Raw genomic sequence first — 16,180 nt, forward strand, 5'->3', positions numbered from 1 at the left:
GTAAAATTGAGGTGGATTATTTTTTTAAAAAAAAGAAAAAGTCATGAAAACCCTACATCTCATTTACAAATCCCTGGGCACTCTGCTGCAAATCAACCAAGGATGACGTCATACTGCTGAGAGAACCTTCGCGTTGACTGTGTGAATTGTGGTTTCAGGCAGTGTGTGCGATGCTTGCCAATCGTTGAACTGCGCATGCTCAGCTCGCAGGCTTCTGTAAGTAAGACTGCTGAATCATACACGACATTGGCTATCCTGTCTGTGACCGAATTCTGAATTCTCTCGTTTTCAATATTTATAGTTAACAAGAAAACATAATGTTTCGTAGTTTCGAAAAACACCAGTTTAATTGTAATATTATGTTTGAAATATTTTCTATGAATATCAGATAAAATAGTGCAATATGGGTTGAAGAAATGAGTACGAGCATATAAGCAATAAATCAAGAAGGACGGTGTGGTCCAGTCATTACGAAACCTGCCCACCACACGAAGGGTCCTCTGTTTGATTCTCCCCGTACGACACTTTTTTTTAAACCATAGAATGCGAATTAATGTAAGTCTGTGAAATATTTATTGCGTATTTGATGACAAATGTTTTTAATTTTTAATACAAATTGCAAATTGTTTTGAAACTGCTCAATGCAAAACTACTTTAATAAATTTGAAATCATAAAATGAGACTAATAAAATAATTGTAATAACAAAAACAATAAACAGTGTATAATTTAAAACTAGTGTTTCCATGGAATTGATGGAACTATATTTTATGCTTAGTGCATCATTGGTTTACTGTGCTATTAAATCTTGCCTCTAAATCCAAACACAGACGCAAGTGTTAATGCTGGATTTGTTAGTAACCCAGTGTCAAGCTGTCATTTCAAAAAGTGATGTTTCTTTCAGTTTGCATTTATATCTCTTCAGTTTCTATTAAAATAATAAATGATTTATATTCATTCATACTTTGAAAGATTGTGTAGTTTCAGGTGTTGTATGCATGCAGTGAGCGAAGAAGATATCAACTTTGTATCACTGCACTCATCAATCCCTATCCACATAGAAACGTTTCTTAAAAATTGAAAGACTATCATCACCTCCCCACCCCGTTCGACAACCACATCCCTTGCTTACAAAATTACTCGTCTCTCCACTGCAAGGTGGTTTCGATTGTGGATCCACGTGATTGAACCAATGTGTGACGTCCTATATCATTTCGTGGATGCTACACGTTGAGGCAGAGATCACACTTCCACGACCCATTTGGTAACGTCCTATTGCAGAGCGATCAAGGAACTAACTTCCTGTGTGTGAATTGTATCCCGGGCAAAACAGGCTTTTCTGTGCATGATCCCTACTCCCCTACACTTCCCTTAAATACCTAAACTTGCATTTATTGTCGAATGACATATAAAGACGTATAGATATATATATATATATATACACACACAGAAGCCTAAGTGGGCAAATGAAATCCTTTGTGAACGTGACGTTGTGATCAAGTCGGTATGATAACTTCCCAACATATCAGTGGTCCTGGGTTCGCCTCTCGTCAGAGGCAGATTTTCTTTTACAGTGCAGTGTCAACTAGTGTATACCTAGGATAGAATTAATTACACATATCGGCACGACTGTTATTTTTTAATAAAAATGTAATTGGTTTGAGAGTAACTACTCGCTATTCATCTTCTTACAAAATGTGGAAATGCATGTGAACGATACATACAGTTCTTGCTTTGCAAATCACGCAAGATCAAGAAGCCGTGAAACGTTAATGTGGAAATTCTTAATAGCCACGTCAAAAATTCCAGCTTTTATTGAAAAAAAAATATATATTGGTTGAGTTATGAATAGAATTTCAATTTTTAAAACGAAAAGTAGCTAAGAACACATTAGTTATATGAGTCGACAGAATTAGTCCAGAGCTTAACATTATAATTGTGTTGTAAAATCTGTAGCTGTATATCAGTATCCGACTGAAGGACGGCATGGCATGGGTTCGAGTCCGCTTGGGTTCAAAAGCTGGGTTCTCTGCCTGTAAGGAAATTGGGGAGCTACGAGTGAGTAGCGTAACCCGGTCTCGGAAATCTTCTACAACGGCCGGGGGTTCGACGTGCTGTTCAACCCAATAGCGGTTGAAGTTCTCTACACCTCTATGTAGGACTGTGGGAGGGAAACAGGCTGTCGGAGATAGGCCAAGGCCCTTCGAGGTCGTCGCACCATTGGTTATTTATTATTTATTTACTTAAGAAGGAAAAATCTAAGGTGCTTTTCGAAATTAGCAGGTGAAATCATGGATTAAAAATGCATGTGGTATGCACTTCCCACATCCCATTATCCCATGTAATCGAGATTCTGTGGACACAGATAATAAAAACACGTATCCTTCGTGAAGCCGTAACATTAACCACTCACCTACAACTGCTATTTGTAAGTATTTATTTACTTATCATGTAAGTTTTCGAATTGTTTCACTACTGGCGACTCGAATTTCTTCTCGTTTATTCTCTTTCAGATGTAGTTGTTTTTCCAAACCGATACATTTTTTTTACGTTTTGCCACCCACGAGGATCCTTATGGAATACATTATTGAAATGTAACTCTCAGAAAAGAGAATATGTTAGTTTAAAATATTGAAGTGGGGAATGGTGTGTTCAGTCACATATTTGACCTTAATATTTTTCATATTTGAAGTTTTGCTTTCAACGCCACCATCAACCGAGCATTTTCTTTCTGGACAGATAGTACGTCAGAACTGTTTCTGAGAAAATAATATATTTTTTTTTTAACTCTGAAAAGGACGAGATTATATTTATCTATGGTGAGTGTAGGAAAAATGCAGCACAAACGTGCAGGCTGTATGCACGACGGCATTTGCGCTCGGCTCTGCCGACAGCATAGTAAAAGATGCGCCTTCACGCTCAACTTCACGTTACACGTGAGAACTAAGTGACATATTTCGATGTAACAAACGCCATTCTTAATGATTTTTTTCGTACTTTCAAACGAGCTAAATATAAAATGGGGTTTCCATTTTTTTTAAAAATGTGTTGAAAATCGTACTTCCTTAGGTAGTTGAACGTATTGTGTCCACTAATTTCATGAGCCCCTCTCATACCTTTATATCTACGAAAGCAGTTTTCAATATTTATTTTTGTTTACGAAATATTTGGGGTGCAAGTTTTAGGTGATTCACCCGGTAATATATTACGTATTATATACCGTGTACTGTAATATACAAAATATATCACTGTTATGCCTTAGAGTAGAGTATAGGAAGTGTATTTTACAGTATTTTTCAGTGTGTGTGTCCTGTATTGCCAAAGGAGAAATATGACAATCCTCACTTCAACGTATTCCCGTGGACCATATTTTCCATGCCCTCCAAACTTTCAGCTTCATCCTTGAATCGCACTCGCCGCGATTAAACGCATTGGCAGAAATAGCCATCGTTAAATAATCCTAAGTAACGTTGGAAGACGCTTTCTGAATTCGGTGGGCACGCCCATCTGATGGGATTCGAGTGAAATGGCCGCAGCGCACGGGCCATGTGGATTGGGCGTGTGTAAGTGATTTGCTCTCTTCTGATTAAGTGCATTCCTGGTTTCTTAGGTGACACGGACACGCGAACCTCCTAATCGAAGAACTTTTTACATGTCTTGCCATTAGCCCTTGTTACGAGAAAATAAATCACTCTTTTCCTCTCTTTTTGTCTATTTCTGTGTATAGAAGAAATGTCTGTCTTCCTTTTTTCTCTATTTCTCTCTCTCCTCGCTCTCTCTCTTTCATGTTTATATCTATTTTTATTTCTCCTTTTCCCTGTTTCTTTCTCTCTCTCTCTCTCTCTCTCCTTTCTCTCTCTCTCTCTCCTTTCTCTCTCTCTCTCTCCTTTCTATCTCTCTCTCCTTTCTATCTCTCTCTCTCCTTCCTCTCTCTCTCTCTCTCTGTGTTTTGTTCAATTTATCTCTCTCTCTCTCTCTCTCTCTCTCTCTCTCTCTCTCTCTCTCTCTCTCTCTCTCTCTCTCTCTCTTTGTGTTCACTCTTTTCTATGTCTCTCTCTTTTCTCTCCCTATCTACAGTATTTGGCCATATTATTGAACTCATTAGTTGAAATAATGAAACACAGATTAATGCATTTTATGTAGAGAAATTTGACAGATTTAATGTTTTGTGATACACATTGCATTGTTATACACCCTGCAAGTACTGTCAGTACTTCGTATGAGCACTCTTTTTGAGCCTATTTTAATCATTGTTTGTGTACAATTCCTTTTTACTCTTATTTTTCTAAACTTCAGACCACGTGGTTTACGAAATTACATATTCCGAAGATACAAATAAAGAACACCCTTACAACAACCAGAATTAATATTATTTCCTTTGTTATAACAAAAAATAGCATAAATAACACGGTAAACAGTGTACGTATTGTTCCAGGCATTTTTGCGAATATGCAAAGACTCGTGCTGCCATCTATTCTTGGGACATAGTAAAAGAAAGGATTGTGGGAAAAAGGATTATATCGTTGCAGACAAACAATTTAATCCCATAAAAAGTTATAACAATCGTCAAATATACGTATTTAGTTAGAACACTTACAAAACAAGGAAATATGCTTCTTTTTTCACAATGAGTCCAATAAGCTGGCCAATACTGTGTTTATCTTCCTCTTCCATTCTCTCTTTCGTTCGCTCTCTCTCTCTTTCTCTCTCTCTCTCTCTCTCTCTCTCTCTCTCTCTCTCTCTCTCTCTCTCTCTCTCTCTCTCTCTCTCTCTCTCTTCTCTGTGTGGGTATGCCTTTCGGTCTTCTATCAGAAGAAATGCTTAGCCTAATCTTTTACTTATACTTTGTTAATATTTGTGTTATTTTTTTATTTTTGCTTTTTTCATTGTTCACAGTTTCAGTGCAAAAAGACCATGTGTGCTGTATCTGGAATATTCTCAATAAATAGGCTAAATAAATTTGTCATTTGTTGCTTGAGAGCGTCATTGCTGCAAATTAAGTGTTCTTGAATATGACATTAGCCGCCTCGGTAGCGGGTAGTATTTAATGGCTATTCACGACCTTGCCGAAAGTTTCAGCTTCTGTGGCGGAATGGTCAATGTAGCGCGCTATAAAAACATGTCACAGGTTCGAATCCTGGCAAGGCACAGGTATATCATCGTGTTTGTCTCATCATCAAAACTTACCATTCATCCTCATTGACGTGAAAGCTCCCAAGGGGTACTGTAAAAGCGACGCAAAATAACTAGCTATCAAGTCAACTAATGTTTCTGGTTCGATTCCCGACCTGAGCGTGGGTATATCTTTTTGTGTGCTCCGTCATCGTTTTCGTCATGATCATCGTTGCGGTTAGCCCAAATAGGGAGGAAATCGACAAATCAATAAACTTAAAGTGACACCGTCTTTATCTCTTCGATCTCTTGGAGCATACATTAGGTACAGTGGAATGCATGTATATTACCAGGCAAATTACACATCACCATTTCCATTCATTTTTCTCTTCCATCGTATGTGTTTTAAGGAGTGGAAATTCTGCTGATACTGGTTGACAACTCCTTCGTTTCAATTCTTGAACCTGGCATTGCGTAGAATGCTGTGAATGAATATGATCATTGACAATTTGCCTTGTAATATTTGTGCATTCCACTGTGCCAAAACGAGTAGTCCATGTTCTCTTAAGGCTCGGCTGGACTGTTGGCCGCTACCAGGGCATTTTTTTTCCTAATTTTGCTGTTCTTTCGAAAAACCGTTATGATATTCCAAAATCTTAAAAATTACATCGCTTGGAATTCCTTCTAGAGCATTGACTTGGATTTTCGTGTGGTTGTCTTTCGCTGTTATCTAGATATTATCAAAAGGTAATAGACATACGTAATCACGCACCTAACCTGGTGAAGATTCTTGTCTTGTTTTTTTCGTTTCGAGTATTGCAGTTAGTTAGTTCTAGGTCTTGTCCCGATATCTAAATCTTTCCTAAATCGAAAATTTATCACTCAAATACTTTCTTAAGAATATAATGAACCAATTTGATGAACTGGAACTGCAGGACCCCCAAATTTCTGCATCTTGAAATTCTCATAACACTGCTTCCGCTTCTGCCTTTTCTCTGTGTGGCACTTGGCGTAATTTTCATCTTCCGGTTTCCTGCAAATTCGCCCTTGAGACAGAAATAGTTATGTAATCTGTTTCATGTTTATCTTCAAGACTTCCTCGCTGTACCGTATCTGTCTGTCACACACTCGACCACGAAGTAGACTGACGTGTTCTATTGTGTGGGTTCTGGCTGCCAACATTTGTGTTGTGTGATAAATACATAGTGAGGTACTTTCCTTGTTTTCCAGCGCTTGGCGAGTAAAAGTGAAAGTAAGATATTTTTTTACACTTTTGTTACACCACCAATCCAGAGATCCTAGGTTCGAATCCTTCATAGTGCATGGTTATTTCTTTATACTTTTGAGGGGTGCCGGATTCGGTACACGGTGGAGGTGCATAGTGGTTCGGATCCCACTTTAAACTGTAGATCCAGTTCTGATTAGCCTTACTGTGCATAAAGTGGACTTAAAACACAATCTTTATATTGTGTGATTAATTTAGAAAGGTTTGCAATCCGACATATAATAATAAAAATGTAACCTATTTTATGTAATATATAAAATGCTTGCTTCGTTTTAATTTTGATGTAAGGGTTTTAGATAAGGGGATCTTCCCCGCATACACTGAAGGGTGGAAAATGGCCATGCGTGCCGACGCACCCAAAATTTTTTAATCAATCAGTCAAACAAACCACATGTAAACTGATAGTTTGAGCTCCTACTCCAGATTGGAAAATCACCGTGCCTAGTGGCTGTCAAACAGTCGGTGTTTTAAGCTCGTTGTAATGCTAACCATATGCCTCCGCGCAGAGCACAATAGCAGTGGAGAAGACTTATTATCGTATGTTCAGACAACATACACTGCCCAGAGTAAATACGTGGAGATTTCCATGTATACAGCTCAGCTACTTATGTTTTGATTGATTTATTGATTTGCCTCCAAATAGAGAAAGTATCTCCATTTACAGGAAAGCTTATACATTTTTGTATTGAAATAATGAACATACACGAGACAAATATAACAATTCTCGTACCAATATACATACATATAGTAATACACACGGACACACATCAGGGTGAGCCCAGCCCAGTTTTCCCCACGCGGTTTTTTTTTTCAGAAAAACCCACCTCGAAAAAAAAACACTCCATTTTTTTTTCAGAAAATGTGGTAAATTATTGCTTTAAATAATTGTGAGATTCTAGAATTGTATAACAGTTTTTTGAGAAAACTTGTAAAATAAAGTCTTAGCTAAGCTTATAGTACTCAAAATAATTAATGTGGTACAAGTCACAGTGGGTTTTTTCAGGATATTTTTCGTAAGTCATGCTAGAAATGGACTTTAAACAGAGATAATACGAACACACATAAAAATCAAAAGAGAGTGAAATATTTAGATAAAATGTTGAACGAACAAAGCTTATAATTTTGAAATGTGGTAGCACTTTTAGATATCAGTCATTTCCGTATGTGGGCAAAGCACATAGTTTCACCTCTGATGATCAACTTTTACAATAAATTTTTTCATGTAGGAAAACATTACAAAGGAGAATTGAGTACATTTTATTGAAATGTTGTGAAAGTAGAATAAAGTTAATTGTGTTATAATTAAATCAAACACTTTTCAAATGATTCATTTCATTTCTCAAAATTTAGTATATGTGCAAAAGTTTTTCATGTTCTGTTTTCTTTCCATACAGTCCCCCCTCCCTCCCTCCAGGTCAGTGCATTTATTGAACGTAATTGGTTGCTTGCCCATGCAAGATATATGTTCGTTGCGGTTATAAGCGCTATACCCAAGAAGTCGAGCACTCTCATAATGTACCACATTTTTTTTCTTCTTTAAAACAGGAGGTGTGGGGTACTCAAGTAAATACAATGCATGCTTTCATATTTTGACCATTTTTGACATTTTCAAACCTTTTTATAGACTACAATTTCGAGTTTTGTGCATAAAACGTTCAGGAGCATTGTGACATTACTTGCACTGTAAATTGACAATAAAATTATCGAAACATAATGCAGGATTTAGGTGGAGCATTGGTGGGGTGGATCGGCAAAGAAAGACAAGTCATGTATTTAGTGACCATGATAACATGTTTCTGCAGACTTGACTGCAATGGTATTGCATGTGAGTGAAATTGGACAATGTGTGAATGAAAAACTGATTTTCATCATGTTGCACGCACGCTCTATACCATGCTCTCTTTCCCCCAAAACTGTCCAAATGCATTTTCGGAGTATAAGGAACTAAAGTCAGTCATTGTTGGTAATTCGTCGGTCCGCAATTTTGCCGTAAAATTTTGAAAATTATATTTCAAGTTTAGGAGACGAGTGGTGGTAAAATCGCAAACATACATTTTGCCATAAATGTAAAGCTTTTACGTTGCAATTTTTACAGTTACAACATAACTTAAAGGATTGGTGTCATATTGTATTTGAGAAAAAAATGTCACCATGTTTAAAGATGGTGGACGACAGACTAATTTAACATGCCTTGCGAGAGCTTTAGGTTATACAAATATTTGAGGTTAGATTTTCGGAGATTAAGAAAACCAAGTCTCAGCTATGTTAGGACATTACTTGAGCTTGAAGTTTTTAATAAAAACTCTGTAATATAGTGTGTGGTTTAGGAAGGGTGGGGGAAAGTCACCAATTTTGAGACCGCGATATCTGTAGCAAATTTTAAGCTGAAATTCATGTTGCAACTAGATACACCCAGGGAATGATTTTATTTTTCATTTGCATTGTTGAAAGCATTTCAAAATGGTGGATGAAAAATTGATTTTTCATATTCTGAAGTATCTCCTAATTCTGATGACACTTTCAAATATCTCCCTAAACCACATTTTTTGGACATTAATAAAAGAGACAAATATTTTAGGGCATTTCTTAAGCTATTGCTTGACAATGATTTTTTTTAAATATAATGCATATGTATGTTAGGGAACAAATTGGGGTCACTGATATTTTGTCCATGGGAACTGTTATTTTCATAGCAACCAGATATTTTGGAGGATGGATGCGGTATTCCATTTGGATGAAATCACCCAAGACAATTAATTATGTCAGACTTATAATTTTGGCATGGTTAATACACGGAGAAAATATTTAAGCTTGAAACATCCAGAAAAATAAAGGGAAAACAGGATAACACAAACTAAAATGTATCCCACCCTAAGGTTAGATTTTCTTGCATTAAATTGAATATGATGAAGAAAATTACTATTGTCTCACTGCTGTTTTGTAGAGAAATGTTTGTTGAACTAATTCCCTCCTACTGCTGCGGCTTACATAACAAAACACTTGTGCTTACAGCCAATATTTTCACTGAAATAACACTTATTCCAAACATGTTCTTATTTAGTACTTTTTATACATAGAATGTTTTTGAATTTGAAATGTGTTTATTTTCTAACTTAAGGCAAGGAATCTAACCACACTAAGTAGATAGGCTTACATTCTGACGTGGGCGCCGCGGAAAAGTCTTGAAACAAGGGCGCCGTGAAACAAGAAAGTTTGGGAACCACTGTCCTAAGCAGATACTTGGTTATTCCTGTAGTATCAGTATCGTAGAAATATTTTTTTTGAATTTGTTCTATTCTTTCTTTATAAGAGATATACTCAGGAGACCATACAACCGACGTATATTCAAGTTTGTTTACAATACTGTTATGTATAGTTACATTTAAATTACTTAGATTTGCTTACTAGCGTACTTAGTACATGCTTGTTGCTGTGTTTGCACTTTTAAAATAAGTACAATAAACCAAGCTCCTGCGACTGCTAATTTCCCCTCTTTAAAGCTCGACTGGCTAAGAATTCCTTCTAGAGCATTGACGTGAATGTAATTGCTTTCACTGTTACCTAGATATCAGTAGTTTAATAGGCTTCTGTAATCGCGAAACTATTGATAATATCTAGATAACAGCTAAAGCTAACTACACGAAAATTCACGTCAATGCTCTAGAAGGAATTATAAGCTGATGTAATTTTTCAGATTTTGGAATATTACATTGTTTTTTTCGAGTAAAGAGGAAAATTTGAAAAAAAAATCGCCCTGACGCCTGCCCAAGCTCCAGTCTAGCCTTAATGTTAAGAGTCCTTAACCTAAGCAGAAGTCATTTTACATGACGTCAGAACACTGAGAGGCGGGGCTTGTGTTCGATAAGGTGTGCATTCGGTCATACCCTCTCCACAATGTGGCCTCCCCGTTGGCGCAGTGGTAGCGTCGTCGCCTTGTATTCAAGGGGTCCCGGGTGCGATACCCGGTGGAGGCACATAGTGGTTCGGATACCACTTTAAACTGTAGGTCCAGTCCCAATTAGCCTTACTGTGCACAAAGTGGACTTAAAACACCAATTCAATCAATCAATCAAACCTCTCCACAATGTGTAGTAATTTTCTATGAGTGTTAGTTTATTTATTGATGTACCCTCGTATATTTCAAGTTTATTAATTTATTTTTCTCTCTGTTCCAGATCTTGCCGAGGAAATCCCACCAAACGTGTTGCCAATAATTAAACGAAGCCAGAGGCCAGAAGAGTTAGTGTGTCTACTTACCCAGCCTTATGTTCGTCATTACGTCTCGCTGTAAGTCTGGGAAGAATCTTAAGATCACGTCCGCACTTCTGTTGCGATGCGACTGTTAGGAATGGGCGCCAGCAAGAAATTGAGGTTTGAAGTTCAACAAAATATGACTTGACCGCACAAGAAAATTTCGAAGCGGTAGTGCTTGCAGCGATCAGGACGCTGTTCTTCACCATTTGTGAGCGATCGAGAAAAAGACTTGCAATAGCTTTTCGGGTCAAATTACACCCACGCGCACTCGCGCGCGCGCGCGTGTGCCTCTACGTTCGGTTCTGCGTGTACACGTGCGAGAGAGACAAGGATCCTAATTCGGCTAACGGAAGCTCCTGCCACCTGGTTTGCCCTTTCCGGAAATACAGTGCTTCCAACTTGGTGAATTCTGGGTAAGTTCTTACAGTGGTTTTTATTTTCAAAATTTTAAATTTGTAATACATTGGGTTTCTTTTTGTAAGATTTTTGTGTTTGCACAGGTGTAAAAAGTAGTTTTGGTATCCAAATACCGTATTTCCGTATTTTGTACACATTTCTGAGGAAAAAGCTTTAACAGTGAATATTATATTTCATTTATAGTCAGAGCTCGAAAAAATCCCGGTCGCCATGGCAACTGTGATGTTTTGCCGTTTTTTAAATTTCCATGTACGAAATTTTTGAAGATTCTACGTTCAAAACAGGAACAATGAAAATGATTTTCTTAATCAACGTTGTGAACATTCTATAGAATCAGTAACAATTTCTTACTCTTTGTCCCCCGCCCCCATCTTCACGCTTTCACTTGGCAAGCACTTCATAATTAAACGCTCACACGATTTTGTCAAGTTTTGAATTCGGTGATGCTCAGGTTCTTATAGTATGCACAATTGCTAGTAGATGGCGCCTGATTTTCAGAGCTGGCGCCTAGCCCTGAAGAAGATTTTTCGAGCACTGTTTATAGTATTTTAAGGTATCTGACCGATGAAGAGAGACCCGGGTTCGGTCCCCGGCCGGGCAGAACCGTGATTTTTTTTACACCGCCAGGGGCGTGGTGCTGATCACATCACCTCTCACCTTCGGCCGTGACCAAGAAAATGTGGGGCCCTAACTCCACACCTTCTATACGCCTTCGTGGCGTGTGCAAAGCACAGGGGAGCACTTTACTTTTTGTAGGTCTGCTTTCAACAAATAACTTATCTAATGTGACTAACATTCATGGCATCTTAAATAAGACGATATACGTTGTCTAGCTACACGTTTCTCTTGGAAAGCAACCTTCAGAAATGAATATACCACACCGTCTGGAAGGGAAGCTAAACGACAAGTTGAAGTCACATGAAACCTCTTCTAAATCAGAATCTGAGTCCTTATGCAACACATAGTCCTCTGTACCATCCAGGACATTACTAATGCCACACTTCATGAATGATTTAATCACTGTCTTAGTTTTCGCAACATCCCATGAAGCTTTGACCCATTCACAACAAATGGAAAAAGGGTAAAACCGGCCGGAGCGTGGTGCTGATCACATGCCACATTCCCTAAAAGTGCCTTTACGGCGCGGTGCAATGTGCTCGGGGAACTTCACGTTAATTGTGTTGACGATGGCGCAGAAGTTGTCAACTACGTCGTTGGCGTTTTGTTTTAAATGGTGAACCCTTCATTGCGTGTTTCCATGTTGTTCTTATTCGGCGTTGTTTTTCTTCCACTTTTAGCTAATCACGACGATGAAGATTAATAATTATGTGAAATCACTCTGCAAATTAAGCTTTTTGTATTGGAGAGAATGCCCACTTAGTGGTGTATTTGTGATTTGTGAGGTAGTTTTTTTGGGGGAGGTATGCAAATTTGTATGTGTTGCCCGTTAACTATTGCCTTGCTGTTCTAAGTACCTTAGATAACATTGGTTCTAACCTAGATCATTAAATCTTACGATAACATAAGAAACCCCAAAGTCCTACTCAAAAAGAGATATTGAACCAATAACTTGACTAAATTTCTAATGCCAAGTTCAAACTTAATATTCATCTAATCTACCTGCAAGTTTCTTGTGAAAATTTTAATGTGAAGTATCAGCACTATGCAATGATAACTTAAGTGGAAAACAGCTGTTGTCAGTTTCAGAATAGTGTTCTTCTTTAATCCACAAGCTGCATAATACTTATCGACAGGGAAATCTTTGATGACTGGACCGTTAATGGACACGAATGAGTTTCCGTTTGTTTCTTATATAGTTAAGAAATTTTAGGCTATATTGTTTCAATCTATTTTCTTGGAGGAGGGGGGATAAAAACATCTCTGGTAGGGATAGAAATAATTTTCAGCCTGGGATAATTTTTTTGTGGGGGGGAATCTCTCCCCCCGGGGGAATCTCTCCCCCCCCGTTAATTCGCACACTGTATGACATTAACGAAGGGACAGTTTCAAAGGATCACCAATGCCCTGGCCAGAACTCGAACGCAATGATTTCGGCCACCGAGTGAGTAAAGGAAGGAACAGAAAATGAACGCTATGCTCCTCAACTTGCCTCCTAATCTATAACGGCGGAACGCAATATCTACATTAAAGAAGCGTGTTCTCCGACTGGTCTGATCTCATCCGCTTTAAAATAGCGAGCGGAGAGAGCAAGCTTGGATGATTTCGTTCCCGCCGCCTCGTGGACCAACTGCGGCTTTATTGTCGAATCACACAAGCACGAGTGCCAGGATGGGATGAGAAAGGGGCGGAGGGGGGACACAGAAGGTTTCGTTTCGGTGCACGCGTACCCAGCATAGTTGGATCAAGGTCGATTCAGCCTCCTTCCTGCCAGACAACCAGCGCGACGCACGGAGGCAACCCATCACTCTCCCGAGGTTTCAAAACCTTATTCTTGTGCTGGAGGTGTAGTACACAACGATGTACTGTATCTGTTTGTGTCTTCTACACGTAAAACAGTCTATTCTCTGTCCTCTGTAAGAGCAAAGTCAATGTACGGTTCAAGTTCTGATTGGAACGTCACTTTACTTCAAACAAAGTTCCGAAAGAGCTGACAACCATGTGTCAAGTCCACGTGGAGTCGAGTAAATCCTCCCCTCAAACCTTTCCCACCAATAGCGTCCGTTTTAGGGACTGACAGTACTTGTCAAGTAAATGACATGTTGCCAATTCAGTTTCTTGAGAGGTTTCATGACGTGAGTTTGCGGTTATCTTTACTAGTTTTTTAACAATGTGGAGACCTTGGGAGTGTTCCGTCGTGTTGGATATCTGAACACTGCAGGTAAATGTGATAGCAGCGCTTTTCAGAAAAACAGTTGCTGGCTCGAAACCAGATACGCGTCCGGTCGGCTTCCTCTCGAGCTATGTCAAAGATACCGAACTGGCGTTCCAATCAGGACTCGAACTTTAAATAAATGCACGTGATCTTGTGAGAAATCCCGACAATAACCGTTGCACGAGAATTTGCTGCTTGGAATATAGTGCGTATGCTGAAGTCATACCACTCCGCTACGCTGTTAGTGTAAAGGTGGAAGAGTCGAGTTGAGAATAACCAATTGGCACGCAAGTGTCTCACAAGTTACGTGGATTTTTCGAAGTGTACAATGCATTGGGACATATAAATGGGACATCCAGATCCTGAAATATTCGCTCCCCTGCAAGGCGTTTTGTGTGTGTGCCTAACTCTATGGCGATAACCAAATTTTCAATGCCAACTTCGCCGTACAGTTAGGCAACACACAGAACGTGTTGCAGAAAAGCGAGTGTTTCAGGATGTATGTGTCCTATTTATATTGCCGGTGGCTGCACACTAAAAATTAATTTACAACACCTTTTTGAAAGAAAAGTGTAGTTTTCAGTGACTGTTTGTTCTATTTACAACAAGAAATCCTCGCATTCCATTTCAAGCATCAACTCTTCGGACAAGATAAATTGCAGACACAAACCCATTTCAATCCCGAGACAAAAATTGTTTAGTTTTCCACCGATCGCGAGTGTGTTTCATATATTGTTCCTAATAATGCTTGAATAAAATTGTTCTTAGCAACGTTCTCGCACACGCAGAATAATTAAATTACACTTCCACAACGCCCGTTGTTAAGCCTGCGCTCGTCACCATGTTGTTTACAAAGATCATATTGTAGACCCGTATTACATAGTCTATGCTTAGATGTATCCTGTTATTTTTACGCGTAAACTCACAACACTGAGTATATCCATTACTAATGTTTTCCTTATTATATGATACTTCTGAAAAATCACCTACAAAGTTTCCAACATTCATAAGACAGACCAGAAATGATCAGACAATGCAAATATGCATGTAAATACATGAATAGTTGTTCGAAGCGAGGTTCCAAAGAGAGAACGTGTCTTGATTTCCTCTACATGCTGTGAAAGTTTGTTGTATCCGGCGGCATCCTGTGTGTAGTAGTTGTTTCTTACACCCAAGGTTGACTATCCTTAAACACAATGCCGAGAATCCGATATAAATTCCATTGTAGGTATAGCAGAATCTGCGTAAGAGCTCTTGCCAGTGTGTTGAATGTGTTTGTTTGTTATGTGGCGAGGTCTTTGAACGTCCGACGTAACATGATTTATAGCGTCATATACAAAAGTAGCACATTGTAATGTGCTTGTTGTGGGATTATTTACTTGAGTTTAGACTTCTCTAATCTTATCAGTTCAAGTTGCCTGGATTAAATGTACTTTGTATGTTCAGAAGAGCATGTATGTATATTCCATTGAACTTTAAACCGATATTATTTGTTATCATGAAATGTATAAATTATACCTTATGTTCCATTCCAGTTGCATATACGCGCGCGCACACACACAGACACACGAACGAACGAATGCATGCTTCCTTCCCATTTTTCTCTGTGCTCGAAGTGAAAATTTCTATCTGGGTGATGCTTGACAATGCAGTAGTTGAGGCATACCTATGCGAATTATCCTAGCAGGGGGGGGGGGTGCTTTATGAGTTTTTATTAACTGGGTAGTATGATCCCGCCACTTCGAGCACTGGTGTTTCTGCAAATACATCGTGTCGAGCAAATGTTTGTACGTGTTGCATTAAAGTCATTTTGTGATTCAATTTTACTTTCTAAAAATAAAAACATTGTGTTATGGCTTAGTCGTACACAGCCCTTGATTACAGAACTAAATTGTGAAATTGAAATATCTACACTTGTCGAGGATTTTTGACAATCCTCCACTGAATGGGTTTCACCTCCCCTTGCCCTCACCACAAAATTGACATCCTTGGTGATATTGTTTGGTATTGAAATGCACTACTAAAGAAATGCCCTATCAAAGATGCTCTATCATGCCATGAACATCTCACTGAGCAGTATAGTGGGCTTTCCAAATAAGTGTGTGTGTGCAAATGCATCAAAATCCTAGCTTTGTATGCCACTTTGTTTTTCACACCTTGCTTAGGTGGTATACCAACACCGTGACTTTTGCACCTTTCCACCCCCCACCTCCAATACAGAGCGAGAGAGAGATTACAACGCCTTGGTTTTTTCAGTTGTCACCACACAATTTTGTTCCCA

General features: G+C 38.6%; 1 protein-coding gene across 3 annotated transcripts in view; it reads left to right on the forward strand.

Annotated features, from left to right (window-relative positions):
* LOC145994913 (phosphatidylcholine:ceramide cholinephosphotransferase 2-like) overlaps positions 1–16,180 on the forward strand; it is a 228,726-nt gene that overhangs the window by 46,936 nt on the left and 165,610 nt on the right. For all 3 annotated transcript variants that reach the window (XM_083131392.1, XM_083131394.1, XM_083131393.1), the window contains exon 2: positions 10,571–11,062. The gene's annotated coding sequence lies outside the window, so the exon portion shown is untranslated. The remainder of the gene's footprint in view (positions 1–10,570; positions 11,063–16,180) is intronic.

This window comes from Lepisma saccharinum, chromosome 11 (assembly GCF_977018435.1).
Source record: "Lepisma saccharinum chromosome 11, izLepSacc3.1, whole genome shotgun sequence".
Classification (NCBI taxonomy): Eukaryota; Metazoa; Arthropoda; class Insecta; order Zygentoma; family Lepismatidae; genus Lepisma; species Lepisma saccharinum.